This window comes from Mastacembelus armatus, chromosome 17 (assembly GCF_900324485.2).
Source record: "Mastacembelus armatus chromosome 17, fMasArm1.2, whole genome shotgun sequence".
Lineage (NCBI taxonomy): Eukaryota > Metazoa > Chordata > Actinopteri > Synbranchiformes > Mastacembelidae > Mastacembelus > Mastacembelus armatus.
This window is the reverse complement of record NC_046649.1, coordinates 6,651,565-6,670,909: the sequence shown is the minus strand read 5'-3', so window position 1 is coordinate 6,670,909 and position 19,345 is coordinate 6,651,565.

The window sequence follows — 19,345 nt, the reverse complement described above, 5'->3', positions numbered from 1 at the left end:
TCTTTCAAGAGGTGCAGTCTAGCTTGTCAAATCGCCGGCTGTGAAATGAATTGGCATATCTGTTGGACTCGGCGTGGAGATGTGCCACAGCATTTCATATTCCTCGATAAGGCCAAATAACGTAATTGTCAGAGAGACAGAGAGAGTGTGACAGAGAAAGAGAGAGTAGAGCCAGTTAGATGAGAGCAGTGGTGGAGGAGGAGAGAGTGAAACTGGCAACAATGGAGTGTGTATGATAGACAGAGAGAGCTTTTACACCTGACATTCTGCCTGTCTGTCTGTCTGGGGTTTGTGTTACGGCAGGCTAATGCAAACCTTTTAAAACTACTCAGCACATGAATCTGCTGCCTTAAATCTGATTGCTTGCCTTTGAGGTTTTTCACTTTAAGGCCAAAAGGGGCTAACACCATGACCTACTCATTTTTACAAGATTATTACAGGACATTTCTGCTTTAGATAAAACACAATAAAGATACTAAGAATGTTGAGAGTGGGAGAAGGTAAGTGATAAAGGTCAAAAACCAGATTCGATCTCTACATTGCCTCCTCAAGCACTCTTAGAAGTGGGAATGTAATGATACCAGGAATTTTGGTAATCGGCACCAATACCACATAGTTCTCATGACATTGTTAGGGCCGCATAGCAAACTGGAGTGATGATTTACCCTGCATCATTTTATCAAATCAGAACAAAAAAAGCACATTGAAATTGAAAACATATTATAAAGCTGCTTTAAAGGGACACAAGATTGCTGTACCCTATAATTTGGGTTTTCCCTCACTCAGCCTTGTATAATGTGGCTACAAATTTACAGATCTGATACAAATCCAGTAATGATTATTTAGACTTTGGGTCAGAGGCTTAAAGTGTTGTAAAAAACTGCATAACAATTATGGGTGTGTAGAGTTTGTCAGATGTGGGCATGAACCACGCAGACAGGATCTAATGAAGGGAAACAATAAAGTTGTAATATGGGAAATGTAGGATTTTTTTTTTTTTAACTTGGCCCATACAGTGGACTGAAAAACAGGAAATCTTGGCTATTGCTGGATCAATTCAGAACAAGTCTGGGAGAGTTCCAAGAAACTGTCCTGGGTCTTTGCTTTTATTGGCCTGTAGCCCTTCACAATGCAACAATGCATACCTTCAACCACTTTGTCACAAGTCACATACATAATGTCATGTAAGCTAGTAGAAGTTCAACCAAGGAACAGATTTTACCTTTGGAATTCTTTGATTTCAGTAGCAATTGTTACTCAACACATGAGCAACGTCTGGTACCAAAACATTAAATTTGAAGAAGTCCAGTGACAAGCTAAAGAAACAAGTCAACAATGTTTTGGTTTAGTGATTTTTGAGACACTAAAACTGTTCCAGTGCTTTTAAATCTAATATTTGATATAAATAAGTGGTATGGAAGTATAGCTAGTTTAAAACAGCTTGGATTTTATTGTCAGGGGTTTGGCTATAGTTTCTATCAGTAAAAGCGTAGTGAAAATGTTGAACCTACCAAATTAGTACCTGAGATCTTCATGTGAATTTAGCAAATTTGCTTTGCTATAAGATTTTCACAAAGCTAACTGTTTATTAGCTAGTCTGTCTTTAGCTTACTATACTTGCCATACCTGTGAAAATTCTGTCCTATGTCCAAATAAAGTGATTTAGATATTATGGCTAACCTCACTATTTACAATCTGTGTGAGCTTGTGGCTGCTTGTTTGTCTAGCTTGTCAGTTGTATGTTATAGGCCCAGCCTACACAAATACAGCCCAAGTTGGAATAGAGCTATTTACAATTATATTCCTAAACAAACCAGAATGCCCATCTTTTATAGCTTATATTTCTCACCACACCTTCTATTTCTTTCTGTGTTTGTGTGGTGCAGGAGCTGTGTGATATGTCACCAGTTGGTTTATTCTAGTGCTGTCCAATGGCAGACTACAGTCTGGTTTAGGTCTGACAAAATGAGAATTGTTTGTTCAGTAGAGTCCAACAGGGGAGAGTTGGAGAGTATCAGTTAGGGAGACCACTGTCTACAGAGCTTGTGATGTGGGGTGTGAGGAGACACACAGCAGCATACTCACACACAGGGAGTACAACGTTGGGCTTGAGCGTGGTTGTTCCATAGTATGTGACAAACTGAGGATGGTTGTTTAAAGATGTAGTGTAGTCCAGTTGAAAAGAGGAGGCAAGAAACCGGACAGACTTGTCTTGTTGAGGATTACTACTGCAGTTGTTTTGGTGTGTGTGTTGGGGACCACTAGGATAATGGCAGACAGAAGCTTCCCAGCTTCACAGTTACTAAGAAATATGCAAAAGAATTGCTGTCTGACTCTGGCAGCATCTTGTACATGCAGTACATGCAGTAAACAGACACAGGCAAGGTGTCATGCTAAAATTCAGCACGTTACACACATGAGGAATGCTGAGTCCTCACAATGTGAGTATGGAAACAGGTTTTCAGCCCCCACGGTGTCAGTAATGCCAGGCACAAATACACACCTCTGATCAGGTTTATGGATAATACATACTCATATGTAATTCAACACATTTCAGATAGAAATTAACATTTAGAAAAAAAACATTTTGGGACAAGAAACTTATGCATAAAGTAATATTGATATAGTATTGGATTTGGAATACATGAATTCATGTGGAAGTTTTGGAATGGAAGTTTTCAACGCATGTTTGCAGACAGATAGAAACTTTAACATTTGAGTTTTATTGAATCATTGCATTTCCTGTATGAAACAGTGTCTTTGTGTATGAAACAGAAAACATGATGATTAGGTACTGTCTTCTTAATATTGTCTTTACTTTTGGAGTCCTAGAATCTTAATTGTGCAGTGCTGTCTGTTTACAGTTACAGTATGTTGTACAATGTATACTATACGGGGTGAACAAGTAAAGTATGTAGATAATTTTGCATGTTAAATACCACAAGTAATGTTGTATTGATATTACTTTCAAAATGCACAGCTGGACATATTTATTGGTCAGTATAAGCTTCTTACAAATATATTAATTTTGGTTAATATAGAAATTTAACTAGTGCAACAAAGAAAAAAAGGAAAAGGTAAAAACTGATTACTTGTTTGATTTAGTTCTTTTGTGATCAATATATTAGATGTTTTGCATGTAAAATATCAGAAACATTGGAAATGCTAGTCTAATATCCAAAGATGTTGCCTACAGTAGCTGCAAACTGAAACCTGTAACACTGTGCCAAGAATTAGATCTGTTTTAAAGGCCAAGTGTAGTCACAGCAAGTACTGATTTGATTTTGTTTTCTTCTTTTTACTGCAATTTATATGAAGTTAATTTATAAATTTGAAAATATATATATTCATCACATTATTTTTGAAAGCATCCTAACTTTACTTTGAATGCATAAAAACTTTGCCCAATACATGATATTGAGCATTTGTTTGTCACAGTAGATATAAGCATGATTTTTTTTTTTTCCAAATCTGATTTTCCGATTAGATACCAAGTTAAGACTACTCTTGAAATAAGCTTTCTTCTTTTCCTGTCTTTTCCAGCATTTAATAGCAGCCTTTCCTTCCCCTCCATCTGTTACACCCTGCTTTCCTCTTCTGTGGTCAGCCCATTAGCTGGGTGACCAGTGGAGTATGACAGGGTGGCCAAGTCATGGCAACACACAGCTGTAACATGGATGGTGCCTTTCACATTAGTGTGGTGAACAAGGGGAACAGGAGCAGGAGCTTTTCCATTAGTACCTCCCACGAGCTGCCAAGCTCCTGACAGGAAGAGAGAGTGTGTGATAGAGAGAGGGAGGGTGAGCTATATTGACCATGTTTCCAAATGGCTCCAGAGCAGTATGACAGTGACCTGAGCCATTCTTTGGGCAGGACCACCTCTCTGTGTACAGAGAACGTGAGGCACACTGTCGAAAGAAGAGAAAGACAGCACAGAGGATTGTGTATAATGGGAATGGTACAAGTGCACATTGTTCCCACTCAAAACAAAATTAGAAAGATGAACTTGGAGGATCATCCTATTTTATTCTCGACAAGAGTTTGATTTTGTGTACTCGTCCTGTCGTTTTTGTTTTGGTTTTTGTTAGTTTTTTATTATTAGGATTGGTAAGATCATTTTTATCTAGTGACATGTTGTAGTACCACGGATACATGTAGTGTATCTTGACATGGCATACAGTCCCTGGCTTTGCCTTATTTAGATGTGAGACAGATTCTCTCTTCCTTCACGAGACAGGCTTTCTGTTACAGATTCAAAGTTACCAAATCCAAGTCCAGACAACCCTGATGATACCATGTGGTTTATTTTCTCAGACTTGAAAAATTCAAATGGAAGACAGTTATTGTGGTTTACAGCCACTGTGAAAATAGAAGATTAAAAAATCATTAGGTAATTGCTTTTGATTGTAGTTATTAGGTGTACTTAAAATGCTCATAATGCAGTTTAAGTCACAATTTCCCACCATAGCAGTTCATATTAATCTCAAAGATTCTCTGATTATATTTCAATGCTAAAATCAGATGTAATTTCCTAGAAATCTACATACTGTCTTTTCCCTTTGACACTTTTCCAAAGTCTTAAGGTATAATTAACAACAAAGCAATTGAAATGGATTGCTTTGCATTTCATCAATGGTTTGCTTTTTTTATTATTTCTTCATCCACTCCAAAGGTAGCATTGACATCTCTTTTGATGAAGTGATCAAATGATGAGAGTCTCATTTGCTGTGATCACAAGCCAAGACTGTTGTGTTCTTTATTTATTTAATCATTTTTGTTTTGTGTTATGGTGTCTTCTCTTCTTTTAATCCTGTTTGTTCTCTTGTAATTTGACATGGAGATGCTCGTTATGGCATATCAAAGACAGCCATCTGTGGTCTGTCAGCCTCCCTCAGTGAAAGTGGGAGGTGAGACAAGACGATCTGCAAGATGCATATCACAGAGAAAGAAAGAGAAAGTCAATGAGGGACAGATGTTTTAACAGACAAAGATGTAAAGAAAAAAGGCTTAAAACACAAAAAAGGAACTGACATGATTGAAAGAAATGGAGAGAGTGTATCATGAATAATTGGTGAACAAACTCTGGTCAGTCACTGTTGACTTAAATAAATATGTTTATTCTAGAGCCAGCAGACTATACACAGCTCTGCTTAACAGCAGCAACACTTCAGTCCCGTATACCAAACTGCTCAGGAGGTCAGCTGTCACTTCTCAGGATAATACGTTTTGGTAAGGACAGTTCTGAGAAGCTAATTGTACAGTCAACTCAGCAATAGATAGTCAGTGATGAGCACAGTGGAGATTTGTTTAAGGTGTAAGGTTGTTTCAGGAGGTGGTTGAGACCAAAACATACTGTAGCTCCATCATGGCTGATCATCTTTAATCTTACTCTGTCTCTGCTGTGTAAGTAGGCAACTTAGTGATATGTCAGCGTTATGTTTATAGTGTGTTGTTCTGCCCACCTGTGGCAGAAAAGATACCTTTTGAAACATATATCAGAGACATTCAAACATATGTAAATGAACTGTCAGGCTTAACCTAGATTTGTCAAAGTCAGTACAAGTCATTTACAGTGAACAATTTTGGCCAGTGTCCATACATAATGCCCTCTGTTTAAATCCGTCTGAAATATCTTCAAATATGGAGCCAGAACAGTGACAGTGGAACTTCGACAGTGAAAACAAAATCATAACTGAAGAATAAAACATTGGCTTTGAAACATTTGTATTGAAAAAAAAAAACTTTGGCATTGAAAAAATGAATACTGAAAAAATTACAATCTTTATCATTTTTGTTGATGTAAGTTTTTTTTTTTAATGCTATAATATATATAATGAATCTGTTTTCAATGCTAATGTTTTTTTTTTTTCCAATTTCCCTTCGCTGTCACTGTTTTAGCATGAAGGGAAGGGCTCCGAGGGGTGGGGCTAAGGGGCTCGGTTACTACACGTTCTGCAGTGTGGCAGCAGCCACACTGGCCTCTGGACTAAAGCAAAAACAGTCACCACAGGACTGGAGACTTAGCTAACAATTCCAATAACCATAGGTTTGCTAACTAGCTACCTAAAGTTAGATATATACTAAGTTTAGCACTTGTGCCTGCAGTGCTCTGCCAAACCAGTATAATGTTATTAAGCTTAGCACCGTTGTTGTGCAGATGCTAATGAGTATTCATTAATTCAGCTCTTCAGAGCCCTGCCCTCCATGCCAAAGCAGTGAAGTGAAAAAAAAAATTGGCAACGAAGATAAACATACATCAACAAAAATTGTGAAGATTGTAATTTTTTTAGCGTCAAGGTTTTCTCTTTGTTTTTATTTTTCAGTTACAATGTTGTTTTCAGTGCCAAAGTTCCACTGTCACTGTTCTACCTCCATATATTCAGAGCATCCATTTATTTGGTTATAATCTGCTTAAATATATTCATCAGGTGAATAGATGATTTGTGCCAAAAAAAAACCCCCAGCTAATTCAGTGATTTGATGTGTTTTCTGTCACACTGTGTGTAAATGTAAGTTACATAAATTATCGTCTCAGTATGAATTTAGGAAAGTGTGGTTCCCATCTAGCAAGTACATCTACGATAAGTGCATAGATAAACACAATACAATATGACAGAAATGGACAGGACAGGGCACTCAAGGCATGTAAAGGTACAAAACCCTCATTACACAGGACAAGACCCTGCAGAGGACAGGACGTAAAGTGATCAAATCCTCTCAAGAGAAATAAAAGAGATGAGAATGACAGAGTGAGGGACACAGGATGAGAGAGTCGGGGAGAGGATAAAAGAATGAACAAAGTGGGGATGAAATAGGAGGACAACTGCACTCAGAGAGACCCTATCCCTCAAAGTAATGATGATGTCTTAGTTGGTTAAAAAGCAGTGTTAAGTATTGGCCGTGTTGAATATCAGGGATAGGTGGATCACAGAGATGGATGGCTTCTTAAGTAACAGTATCCTGATAGATCTGTTGGCACAGGAGCCAAGCATGACGTTTACTGTAAGGAGAGGAGAGTGTGAAATATAACAAGGGGAAGAAAAAAGGAAGAGGGAGCGGGTTGACTGAAAACAAAATCTATGTGTTTATTCTACAAAAAAATTATTATTTTTTTGTTATTAAATCTTATTTACATGAAATAGTGACAAGTTTCATGGCAATCTATCTAATGGTTGTCAGTACATTTGACACAAAAACAAAGATTTCCACCTACTGGGGGCCTTAGGGGAAAGGGGTTCACCAAAGTCAGTAGGATTCATTGTATTTGATAATCAGTTTGATGATAATCAACCCAACAGTTGTGCTATTTCAATTTTGCCAAAGTAGTGGATCAAGAAAAGTACTATCACTCTTACCTTTTCTTCCAAATTTAGCATTTTTGATGTACCTTTTTCCAAACAGCAGCAAGTAGCAAGACAATTTTCACAGAAATATTCATTCATTAGGTTGTCTAATTATTTTAGTACAACTGAAAAAACGTTTTAGTGAAAGAATGCAGCATGACCCCAAAAAAAACTTAAAAATTTCTTACTAAAATTGACACTTTTTCAGAATAGACTTTTAGAAATACCTGAATTTCTTTTGTTACCGAGCTTATTCAGTATGTTTTAAAGAAAAGAAAGAAAAACAGACAAACCAGAAGCTTGCCTTTTGAAAATATGTCATTTATCATCACCTTTAGACTGCTCTTACCCTCGGAGGGTTATTTTGTCTGATGGGACTAAACCAACCCTCCTCCCCAACCACTCCAATAAGTGTTTTTCAATTACTGCTGTCAGCCGGTAATCATCTAGTGATGAATAGTCTGATATCCAGCCTTTATATTCATCTGCCTTCTTTGTTAGATTGTTTCCAGACAAGGTTTCACTTGTGTGTGTGAATAGAAGGAGAGGTAATGTATGTTTTTATTTACAAAGTATAGAAGGTGAGATTAAATGAATGGCAAAGTTAATGAATTTTGTCTTGTTTAATTTTTCACAACACAAACGAATATAAATGCTGCTTTTGTGAACAATTAAACCATCCACTGTTATTCCTGAGAAGAAGCACAAGATTTTATTTTGATCAAATATTTATGATTATTCCTCATCATGGATAATTATTGCAATTTATTTCTATTTTCCAGCTCTTTTGGTGCTAATAACAAAACCAAAAGCACAGGCAAAAGTGGCCTAATATTATCATTAGAAGCATTATGTAAATGCAGTATTATGTAGAAAGCATGTAATTGCACCAAACGAATGGCCACACAAAACAGATAGGGAAAACAGTGTGATTGTATTACTTTTGGGTCATTATAGCAAGTGCAGAATGGCTGAATTTTAACACTGGAAACATTTTATAAATTCAGTATTGTGAGGAAAATGGAAATTATTCCCATTTCTATTTATTCCCATTTCTATATCTAAAGTAAACATAGGAAACAAAAACAATACAATAGTTATGAAGTAATATGAGTATTGATATTATTACCAGACAGCATTGCTGGCTGGTTTAGAGATGCTGATATTTTTTGTTTAGTGTGGGGCCTCAGAAGTCACAAGGGCTACAGTTCTATGTTTTTTGTGCAGTATGTCAACAGATAAATAAATAAGAAATACACGCATCCATCCATCATCTATACCCACTTATTCCTTAACCAGGGTCACATGGATCTGCTGGAGCCTATCCCAGCTCTCTCTGGGTGAAAGACAGGGGTCCACCCTGGACAGGTCACCAGTCCATCACAGGGCCACATAGAGACAAACAACCTCACACACTCACACTCACTCCTATGGGCAATTTAGAGTCACCAATCAACCTGACATACATGTTTTTGGACTGTGGGAGGAAACCAGAGTACCTGGAGAAAACCCACACAAGCACAGGGAGAACATGCAGACTCCACACAGAAAGGTCGGTTTGCGAACCCAGGACCTTCTTGCTGTGAGGCAACAGCGCAAACCACTCCTCCACCATGCCGCTGCTACGGCATCATATGGAGCAAAATGGTCTGCTTTTCAGCAATGGAGCTCAGCATAGGTGTTTCCTCTATTGTATGCCTTCTCTCCATTGTTTTGTCATTTCTTCAGTTATTGCTGACATTTCGACATTTAGCAAAAGCACTCTTCTGCTGGCATTAGCATCTGAAAACAGGGAGAACATGCAAACTCCACACAGAAAGGCCCCTGATGGGTTTCAAACCAGGAACCTTCTTGCTGTGAGGCAACAGTGCTTACCACCTAATCACTGTGGTGCCCCTGTTTATTTAATCACATTATCTTAAACATAATAAAACACATAGTTAAAGGTGCATTAACTAAGATTTTACACCTTGATAAATCAACTGAAAATGTGGGATGTCAGACCATGTAGAAATCAGTGCCGACCAGACTAAAGCAGACAGATCTTTTGCTCAGAGTGGATAAATGAGCAGCAAAAACTAGGGTTAACATCAAACCTATATTTGTTTCAGATGCAGTGTTCGTCCTACTGGATGTGTGAGTATCTAAGCTAACGAGTTTGTTTCGGTAACAATAGCAAACTAGTGTGGTCATGACTTTACCTTTATATTGAATTAATATATTATTTTAATTTAGATGTACAATTTGAGCTGTGTGTTAGATATATTCATGCCTTGTGTCACATTAGCATATTAGCTAGCTTTGGACTGCAGGCTGCATTTTGTACAACCATGGATCTCTAGTTCACGTCATAGCTTTAGGAAATGGGAGTGGAGGGGCAAAGAGCAGTTTATGGTGTGAGTTTGAGTCTCAGCAGACCAGCTACCAGTTGAAATGAAATGCAGGAGAACATTCAATTAGGTTTAGGCACAAAAACTATTTGGTTAGGTTAAGAAAAAGATTGTGGTTTTGTGTTAAAATAAGTGCTTCCTTAAGGGTAGAGGACCTTAATGACCATGGTTACCATAATAACATATGGTCAAGGTTGTGCAGTGGTTATATGCCTGTATTAAACAATACTGAGTCTCTGTTGGAAACAAAAAACAAGCAGTGTGAGCTGTGTTTTGTTGACACATCCATCAACTCTGACCTGCTATAACAGTCACTCTACATACATCATCTAACTTATGTCACCTACCTTTCCTCTTTGCTCTCTTGTTAATTAGAGCTGTTTGAGATTACCCAATAATGAAAGTCTCAATACGATGCTTGTGTTGACAACTTATAGGGTAATTTTGACAGGACAGTCTCAAATGAACACAGAAAAACTAGACTCAGTAGCTCATCTTTTTCCCGGGGGGGGGGGTCTGGGCAGGTTAATCTAGTCACCATCCCTGTGGAGACACAAAAGACACACAGGATAAGCCACTGAAATGTTGACGGTGCATAATCCTTTAAACAGGTTAGTTGCAAGTGGCTAAAGTGGTTGTACATTTTCAGAACTGAAGGCAAAAAGTCTGACATCATACCATCCTCTTGACTCCACTGTTTCTGTAAACTGTCCCAGTTCTAATGTTAAAGAGGTGTATTATGGGGTCTCACACCCAATGCTTATATGATAATCACTTTGTTTAACCAGTTTATACTATGAGAGTCTAAGTTGTTGTTTACATTGTTGCACCATGGGAGGCTGGGAGGTTAAGACACTGACCATGAGCTTCTAGGGGTCTTTGATGGAGATACTCAGACATTTATCATTTTCCCTGTATGTGTACTGATACTGTTAGTTTTACTTGAAGTTTAAAGTAAGGTTTTGTAAAGAGGATAGAAATTATTTTTTAATTTTATTACAGTGTGACTAAATAACTCACTGCATACACCTCCAACCACAAACACACCTCTATAAACAACAGCCAACGCTGCATGGGCCTTTCTGCTATAACACTTGTATTATAGAAACATAGTCATTTCTTAGAGACACTAAAATCAAATACATGTGCAGGCAGAGGAAGGACTCCCTCCCCTCCTCCTCCCTCTCCACTCTCCATCTATCACATCCAGCAGGTACCACAGGCCACTGACCAAGCCTGTCCCCCCGTCATTAGCCCCACGTTCTCCCCACGCGATCCATGTGGCTACCCCTGTCTCCTCTCTCCAGCCCGACACCCCATAATAATATCTCTTTCAACCTTCACACCGTGATAAATAGGAGCGTGCAGAACAAAAGGGATGGTGGCAGGGGAGGGAGGAAAAACAGAGGGCTGAAGTGTGAGAGAATTAGGGTTACAAAAAAAGAGAAAGAGAAGTCTGATTTGTGCAGGGGCATGTGTTTGTGTGTGTTTCTATTGTGGCCTACTCTGTCTGGCCTTTTCATGTAATATGAAAGATTTTTATAGGATATGCACAACCTTTATGTGGCATTAAATCACACTAAGCTACAAAATCATACAATACAATACCGTATTTACATTTCTGTCCTGGATTAGAGTAATATTCAGCAATCCAGGTACAGTAACATCATTACCAACAAACCAATAAAACAAGCTCTATTTATATTTAATAAAATCACTATAAGGTAAATAGCATCAAAAATCAATAATGCTTACAACTTCATTATAGGCTCACACTTCCAAGTTTACCATAAGCTATAACTTAGCTGTGATTGTGATATAAAATTAAGCTATTCCAACCACTGGCACCTTTGCACCTAAAAGAACTGCTGTAACACCAAGAGCTTCATTTATTTATTTATTTTAAAAGACAAGTGCCATTGTTGATTATAAATAAATGCAGGTTATCCAAATGAGACTTATTCACTAGCACGGGGCAGAACTTCCCATTAAACTTGACATCAGACAGACAATAGAACATAATTTAATTTATATAATAATTGGAATATGTCAAATAGAACTGCAGCTTATATAACTAAGAGTGGGGACTAAAATAATGCAACTGAGCAAAGGTAAAAGCACAAAAAAATATATATGCAGGAAGAAAAGCATCATGGATAGTTTGGTGTGAGCAATGCTGGTGTGAGGTCAGAAATATGATAATATTTCACTATTTGTTGACAAATATGGCATTGTTATTGTTTCACCAAAGTCAGCATATATCATGATAAAACTCCAAGAGCATAACATACCAGTTGTTAAGTACATTTACTAAAATAGTGTATTTTAATCCATTAATCAGTTTAAAATATTCATTATATGCTGATTTTACTAGTTCTAGTGCTCCACCAAATTTCAAAAGAAAATATTGTTTGTTTTGCTCCATTTATTTCCAGACATGGCTAAAAGTGTTGGTAACCCTCTACTTAAAAAGGACTGAACACAATTCTCTGAAATAAGTTGAAACTGACAAACACAATTGGCGTTTACTAGTCTGTATTCCATATTGAGTAGACCAGACCCATTGCTTTTGATTTTAAGTGTAACATTTTATTTTAAAAAAACCTAATACAACAGATATAACACTCCTTGGCTGGTAGTTTGTATCACTCTTGAGACAAACTGCTCGAGGTCTCTCTGGTTTGATGGCTGCTTTCTTTTCATTGACGTTCACTTGGATTATTGTCATGACTCACATCACCCACTTCAGAACCGATCTGTGTTTTCTTCTCATTCATCCTTGCTGCTTTTAAAAATATCTTTTAATTATTCTGTTGGAGGAGCCATGGCCTGCGACTAAGACAGACTTTCAGACATTGAGCAGTATGTCTCTATCCCAGCATGCCTTGATAATCTTCTTTATTTCATTGTGACCTGCAGATTTAAGTCACTGTGTGTCTGATGCAGCAGCACAACCCCATAACAAAACTGCTTGAGCCTCTTTAAAAGCTCCATTTATCTTTTGTGAACACTTAAAAAAAGACTCAAATTTTCAGCCATCAGTCAAATAGACATTCTCCAAGATGCACTGTGGCTTGTTAAAATGCATTTTAGCAAGATGCTATATTTTATGTTTCCCATTCAAACATGGGCTGCGCCTGAGAACCTTCATTTATCTAGAAAGTATCACATATTTTATCCACTATTCAAACTATCTTTCTGATCAGCATAGGGTCAGTTCTCTTGTTGTCACCATGTCCAGGAAGGTTGGTCACAGTGCTGTGGACCTTAAACTTCTTAATATAAAAGTTATGACCCCAGGGTCACAGTGCATGACGCTACTGTGGCAGCGCAATATGGCTGCCTCTGTGCAAGGAGACCTGCTCCTTACGTACATTTAAAAGCCTCATTCTAAGATTTAAAAATTGCAAAAGTTGGTATTTTCTGGTTATCACACAATAATGACAACATATTTATAAATACTGTATTCATAAATAACAAGCCACAGAGAATGTCCATAATATTACACCTTTATATTGATTTCCTTCTACCGCCAAAGTGAAACATCCTCTATATATCTTCCACTACTGCATTATAAAGGGTGTGAGAGTTGATATTAATAACTTTGTAATGTTAATAAGCAACTTATTAATGGTGTCACTTATAAGAAAAGATGTTTTCATATAAGTGAAAAACCCTTTGGAATAGTCTTCACTCATGTATTTTTCTTTATGTTCACCATTACGTTTATTTTTGTTGTCAAAACATTTCCCAAGCTGCTTGTCTGCTCCACTGTGTCTATCAGTGTCTTTGTCTTTTTGATTTGTTTAATAATGCAAAAAATAATAATAATAAAAATGAATCAACATCCCTCAGACAAAAAACAAGATGAAATCATTATGCAGATTCCCCTGAGACATGTTTTGGGTGTGATGTTTAAGTCATAATTAAAAAGTCTCTCTCCTCTCCTCTGTCTCAATCCCTGCTCTCATAATATTGCTGTGATTTATTAGCACAGCCACAAATTACAGCCTTTTTTCCCTCTGTATGCGGTATGCGTAATATTACATTTCAACAGTTAAGTAGATTGTTTTGTGTGTGTGTGTGTGTGTGTGTGTGTGTGTGTTTGTGGATGTAAGGGTCGCAGGGTTACTTTTAATATCAGTTTAAACTTAAGAGTGTAAGTCAGGTGCGGTTAAAACAATACATCATGTCATGTCAGGAGAGGAAAGGTTGTTAATTCATTTCTACTCTTCTGTATTTAACACTAAACAATGTAGAACTTGCCTTGACCCCTTCTCTTTCCAGCTGTCCCCTCACCTCAAATCCCTCCATCTTTCCCTCTGTCCTTTCTCCCTTCCATCCACCTATCCATCCTTGCCACCCTCTGTCTCTCTCCAACTTGATTTAAGAGTTGCCCTCATGGCTTTGACACATCGGTATTTATTAGAACTGTGTGTGTGTGTGTGTGTGTGTGTGTGTGTGTGTGTGAGAGAGTGAGACAGAAAGAAAGAGGGAAAAAAAGGTGGGGGAAAGGGAGAGAGATATCTTTTATGATTCAAATATAATAGCTTTGTATTTCCACCTTCCCTCTCTGACTGTACTGTTCAGTTATAGAGATTAATGTGTGTGTGTGGCGTGCATGCATGTAGATTTGTGTGGTTACACATTACAACCCAGACAGTAATATCTGCCATGCATACATTATCCATCCTCCCCATTATGCAGACATCACAGGCAGCAGAATTAAAACGCAGCTCCTCTCAGTCTTGTTTTTGTTTCTGAGCAGACTGGACTGCTGTGTGTTCGCCCCAGTCAGAGGTTAAGATAGCAATCAGGGCAGGACCACAGATGGAGGCAGACATTTTAATATTATTTTAATATTCACAGCGGCTGGTAATTGTTAAAGGATAGTCTAGTCCTCACTGCTCTCCCTCAAAGTCCTGGTAATTGCATCAAATGCTATGCAGTGTGGAGGCTACAGAGCAGTGACAAGGAGGGAAAAAAATGGTAAACTGGCTCCTGGAATGTCAGAGCAGTAGAATCATGTGTCTTGAACAGTTTTTCATTTTTTTAATTGCTCTGATTTACTCTTATAATTTGTGTATTAGTCCATAAAGGACACATGTCACAGGGTACCTTGAAAAAAAATAAATTCTTGGCTGGGCCATATTTCATTCAGGCCATTTATGAGCATAAATTCTGCTAATCCCCTTTTTCTCAATGCAAACTCACTACCCTGAAAAATGCATAAGTATATTCTCTCCACCTCTTCTCCTTAATCAGTTCCTATTCCTCACTCAGATACTGTGCTGAGGTACAATTTTGACATATCTTATTTTTATTTCCTGCTGCTTCATACTCTGACTTTACTGCATTTCATAGACAAATATTATACTTTTGCTCCACTATATTTATTTTAGAAGTCACTGGTTATATAATAAAATATAAAACTTTATTTATCCTCAGTAGGAAATTTCTAAGATATTCATCATTATGTGAAGGTACTCAAATTATTACTGAAATTAACATATAAGCATATATGTTAGTTAACATCAGCTCACCTTTACAAGCTGCAACACCGAGGTGATAAACATTTACACTCATCAATAAATAAATAAAATACATTAATGTGCCATTGAGTATCCTACTTTAAGTTTTGGTACCTGGAGTAGACCTATATTTAGCTGCTAATACGTTTGTAATTAAGTAAACATACATTTTTTTTTTTTTGGGACCCTTTTGGGATCCCACAGTTCCAGCATATTGGTCTTACTGAAATTAATTTACATTGTATTTATTTACACAGAGCAAATGGCTATATAAACATGGGGCACTGACACTTTATAATGACTGAATGGGAAGATACTACTCCAGGTACCTACATGTTTTCATATTTTGGGTATATCAACCCTGTAGGCAGTGGTGGAAAAAGTACTCAGATCCTTTACTAGTTAGAGACGAACTATAACTAAAACCTCCGGCCAAGATCCAGGCGAAATGATAGTTAAAGTTTATTTACAGTAATGGTTAATGTTAATCGCAGGTGTGTAACATGATAAAAACACTGTTCCACTGTTTCTACCTCGGTACGTAAAGGTCACACTATCTCCTGCATCAGTACTAAAGTGGCATTTAGTTGGCATTGAAATCAACTTATATAAATGTAATTCCAAGGTCTACTGGATTGTGTAACGTGGACACTACAGTTGTCTTCAACTGGTGATTGGGGGATAAAATGATTGTTGCCATGATAACTTTTTAGAGTTGTTTCATCCTTTCTCACATTATAAACTGCTGTACAGGATTTTGTAATCTGAAAAGCCTTGAGACATTTCTAAGTGAGAATATAGTTCTAAAGAAAACTGTTCCCAGTGAGCCCTGTGATAATGCTCAACATGTTTTCTGGAACCATCCGGTGTGCAACATTTTTTTTAAATGTAATTGAAACTCTACATAAACAAGGTGATTTGTTTCTATGTGAGTGGAAATGAATTAACTTTGAACTGACTTTGTGAAACCTATCTGCATGGCTACAAACTGGTAGTAAGTGGAAGAAAAACATGGGTAAATAGGGATGAGATGAAAACTGAGAATCTTTATAGCACTTTACTGATACAGTTGTCTTTTGGATTTTGCGATTCAAATGATTTTGGCAGAGCACAGAGCAGGGATGTAAAATAAAGCTGTGTTTCATTTTACTGTAAACATGAAGTCTACAAAATGAGATGTCAAACCTGATTGCCAGGCCCTTTGACAGGACAGACTACCACTGTGATTAAAGTCGTTTCTCGGCATCAAAGCTCTGTATAAGCACTACAACATCTGAAGTGGCTGAGTGAAACAGCTCTAGCTGGAAAATAAAGGGAGTTGACACCAAAATAGCCTGGCTGTTCTGCATGCTCCTTACTGTTATGCATCAATCTATCAGCCAACCTCATTACTATTCAGATTACACACAGCACACACACGGTATTCAGATTAGAGGCTAAGGTGCACGGCACATTGAGGGGTGCAGCCGAGACATGAGTGACCTTTTCAATTGTTGCTGGACACTTTGAGTCGGCAGTGAATCCATCTCAGCGAACTGGTGTGATAGGCGATTTCTAGAAGCCTGTCCAGTGCTTTCCAGATCTACTACCCAGCTAGTGTAATGTATGCACATTACATTTGTTCACATGCGTACTGCTGCACCGCTGTCTTTCTTTGACTTCTTTTTGGCAAGTAATGCAGACATCAGTTGCTTTTGATTGGTATTCAAACTGTATTGATAAAATTAATATAAATGAATATTGCAAAGCCACAATGCAGTATTTATGATATGGTGTAGCTAGGTGTGCAGTAGCTGTTAAGTACAGCTCCTTAGATTACCAATTTTATCGAGAATTGCAGACCTTCACTACACCTCTATTAGGTTGGCTGTAACTAACAAAACCAAGACGGCTATGTCACCAATTCCACAATTTGCTGAATTTCAAATCTTGGCCAACTTTAGGTTGTATATGTGCGATTAAGAATGGGGACATCATGTTAGTGCATAACATACAATCTACATCATCATGGAAAATAGTAACAGAAAAAATGCCTGTTAATCAGCTTAACATGCTCAGCTGTCTGCTAATGCAGATTATTTTCAATAAATGGCAAAAATCAGCCCAGTTAATTGGCAGACCGATTAATTGGTTGTCCTCTAATTTGGGTTAAATGTGCACTGTGGATATGCACCTGCTGGTGAGATATTGAACATGTTAACGTTAACAGTATGTATGAGTAGAAAAATGGCATGTTACAGTGGTATCTTTATGTCTACATGACATATGTGTGTCGCTGCCTGAATAGTACTTCACTGAATAGTAAATCATGCCCAACTGCAATCCCCCCCCCCCCCCCCCCCCCCACACACACACACACACACACAAACAAACACACCCAATAGACTTGTGACTTCCTTAATGATGTCATGCACCTCAAGCCGGAGTCCTGGTTAATTATCCACACCATTAATTTATTGCTTTTGTGCGTTAGTTGCTTAGTAGCTCTCCAGTGAGTGTGAACACAGTACACTCAGACTCCAGTTCCTGCTTTCGCAGACACTTCATAAAGGCCAAATTCTATGCGGAGATGGATTATTCCGTATGACCAATGGTATAGAGAGGGCCATGGAAATAAACACACACATACAGCATACACTCATACTGTACACACTATAGGCAACATGTGTTATAGTGGTATCTCATTTAAAGCATGACCACAGGCATTAAAACTGAATGGAAGGTGGATAGTCAAAAATAGACAGACAGTTTTCCATCCAGTGAAAGGGGTCACTTTAAGCATTTGAATGTCTTAACACATATGTCTGGTAATTTTTATTGCTGCTTGGTTATAAGACCATAACCAGCAATGAAATTTGTGAACTCACCATAATGTCTGTGAATCCAGGCACTTGTTTAGCTTATTTGCCTGTGCTGTACATCTATAGAGCTATAAATACACACTAGTGAGCCACACAGTTGCACTGGGTCACATGTTTCTTCCTCACAAAATACATAGTTTTTTTTTTCTCAAAAAAGAGTTTCAAGCTCCAAAAACTGCACTTTATACACTGTGAGATAAGGTACAGTCAACTGTGCATGCACATGATCCTCTGATTGGTTTACTGTGCTCCACTAGCTTCTTCCAACATGTATCACACTTGTGCTGTTGTTATTTATTATTTCAGTTTGTACTGATAAGCTACTGCTCTTGCACTAATATAATATTTAGCTTATGGAATTTTCTTGCTCTTTTTCCTTTTCCTATTTTTTATTTCCACATACACCCATGAGTGACATGTCGTATGATGCTCTTCTGTAAAACATCAAAATTAAATTATTGAAATCCTACCCCTCGCTAATATATAATAACATTCATGCAAAGCCTACAACAGAGACTCAGACAGAAAAGTCAACAGACACCTGCACAAAGAGGGAGGGAGCATGAGTGGCAGATAACTTAATAGAAGGACAAGTGCTAAAAAGGAAGAGTGAAATCATTAGGATGCAAATGAGAGGAGACGATTAGCATGTGTGTGAGAGATTGAAGGAGATATCGTATAAAAGGCAGAAGATGAGATTGACTTGTCTCTGCTTTCACTGTGGTTTTCTCACTGAAAGCAACAACTGTCACGTGTTTGCTGTCAAAGACCCAGGTGACGGGTGCAATTAATTTTACAGTGATGACTATTTTACCAGCTACTGAAACTTGTTTTACAGTGTCGTAACTGATCCCTCTGTCCAGTACATTTCATGCAGCATTCTATCAAAGACATGAAGATAAGGACTGGTATGGACCAAGCTTCTGCAGTCTTAAGTTTGTGTCACTCATGGAACCACAGGGAAATGACTAACTATCTGCCTATGTAGTCTGTCATTTGATTTGTGGTATACTATCCCATTTTAGACCTTAAATTAAATTGTGCAAATACTGTTCATATCAACTTCTTTCTATCAAAAGTGAAGTTAAGACATTTAGAAGTCACCTTACTTTCTTTTTTGATTTTTGATGTTTATCTAAATAATATATAGTGGTTAAAGAATACACCCAGTGATGTTTTTTTATTGTCAGTAATTCACATGGAATTCATTTATCCTTTTG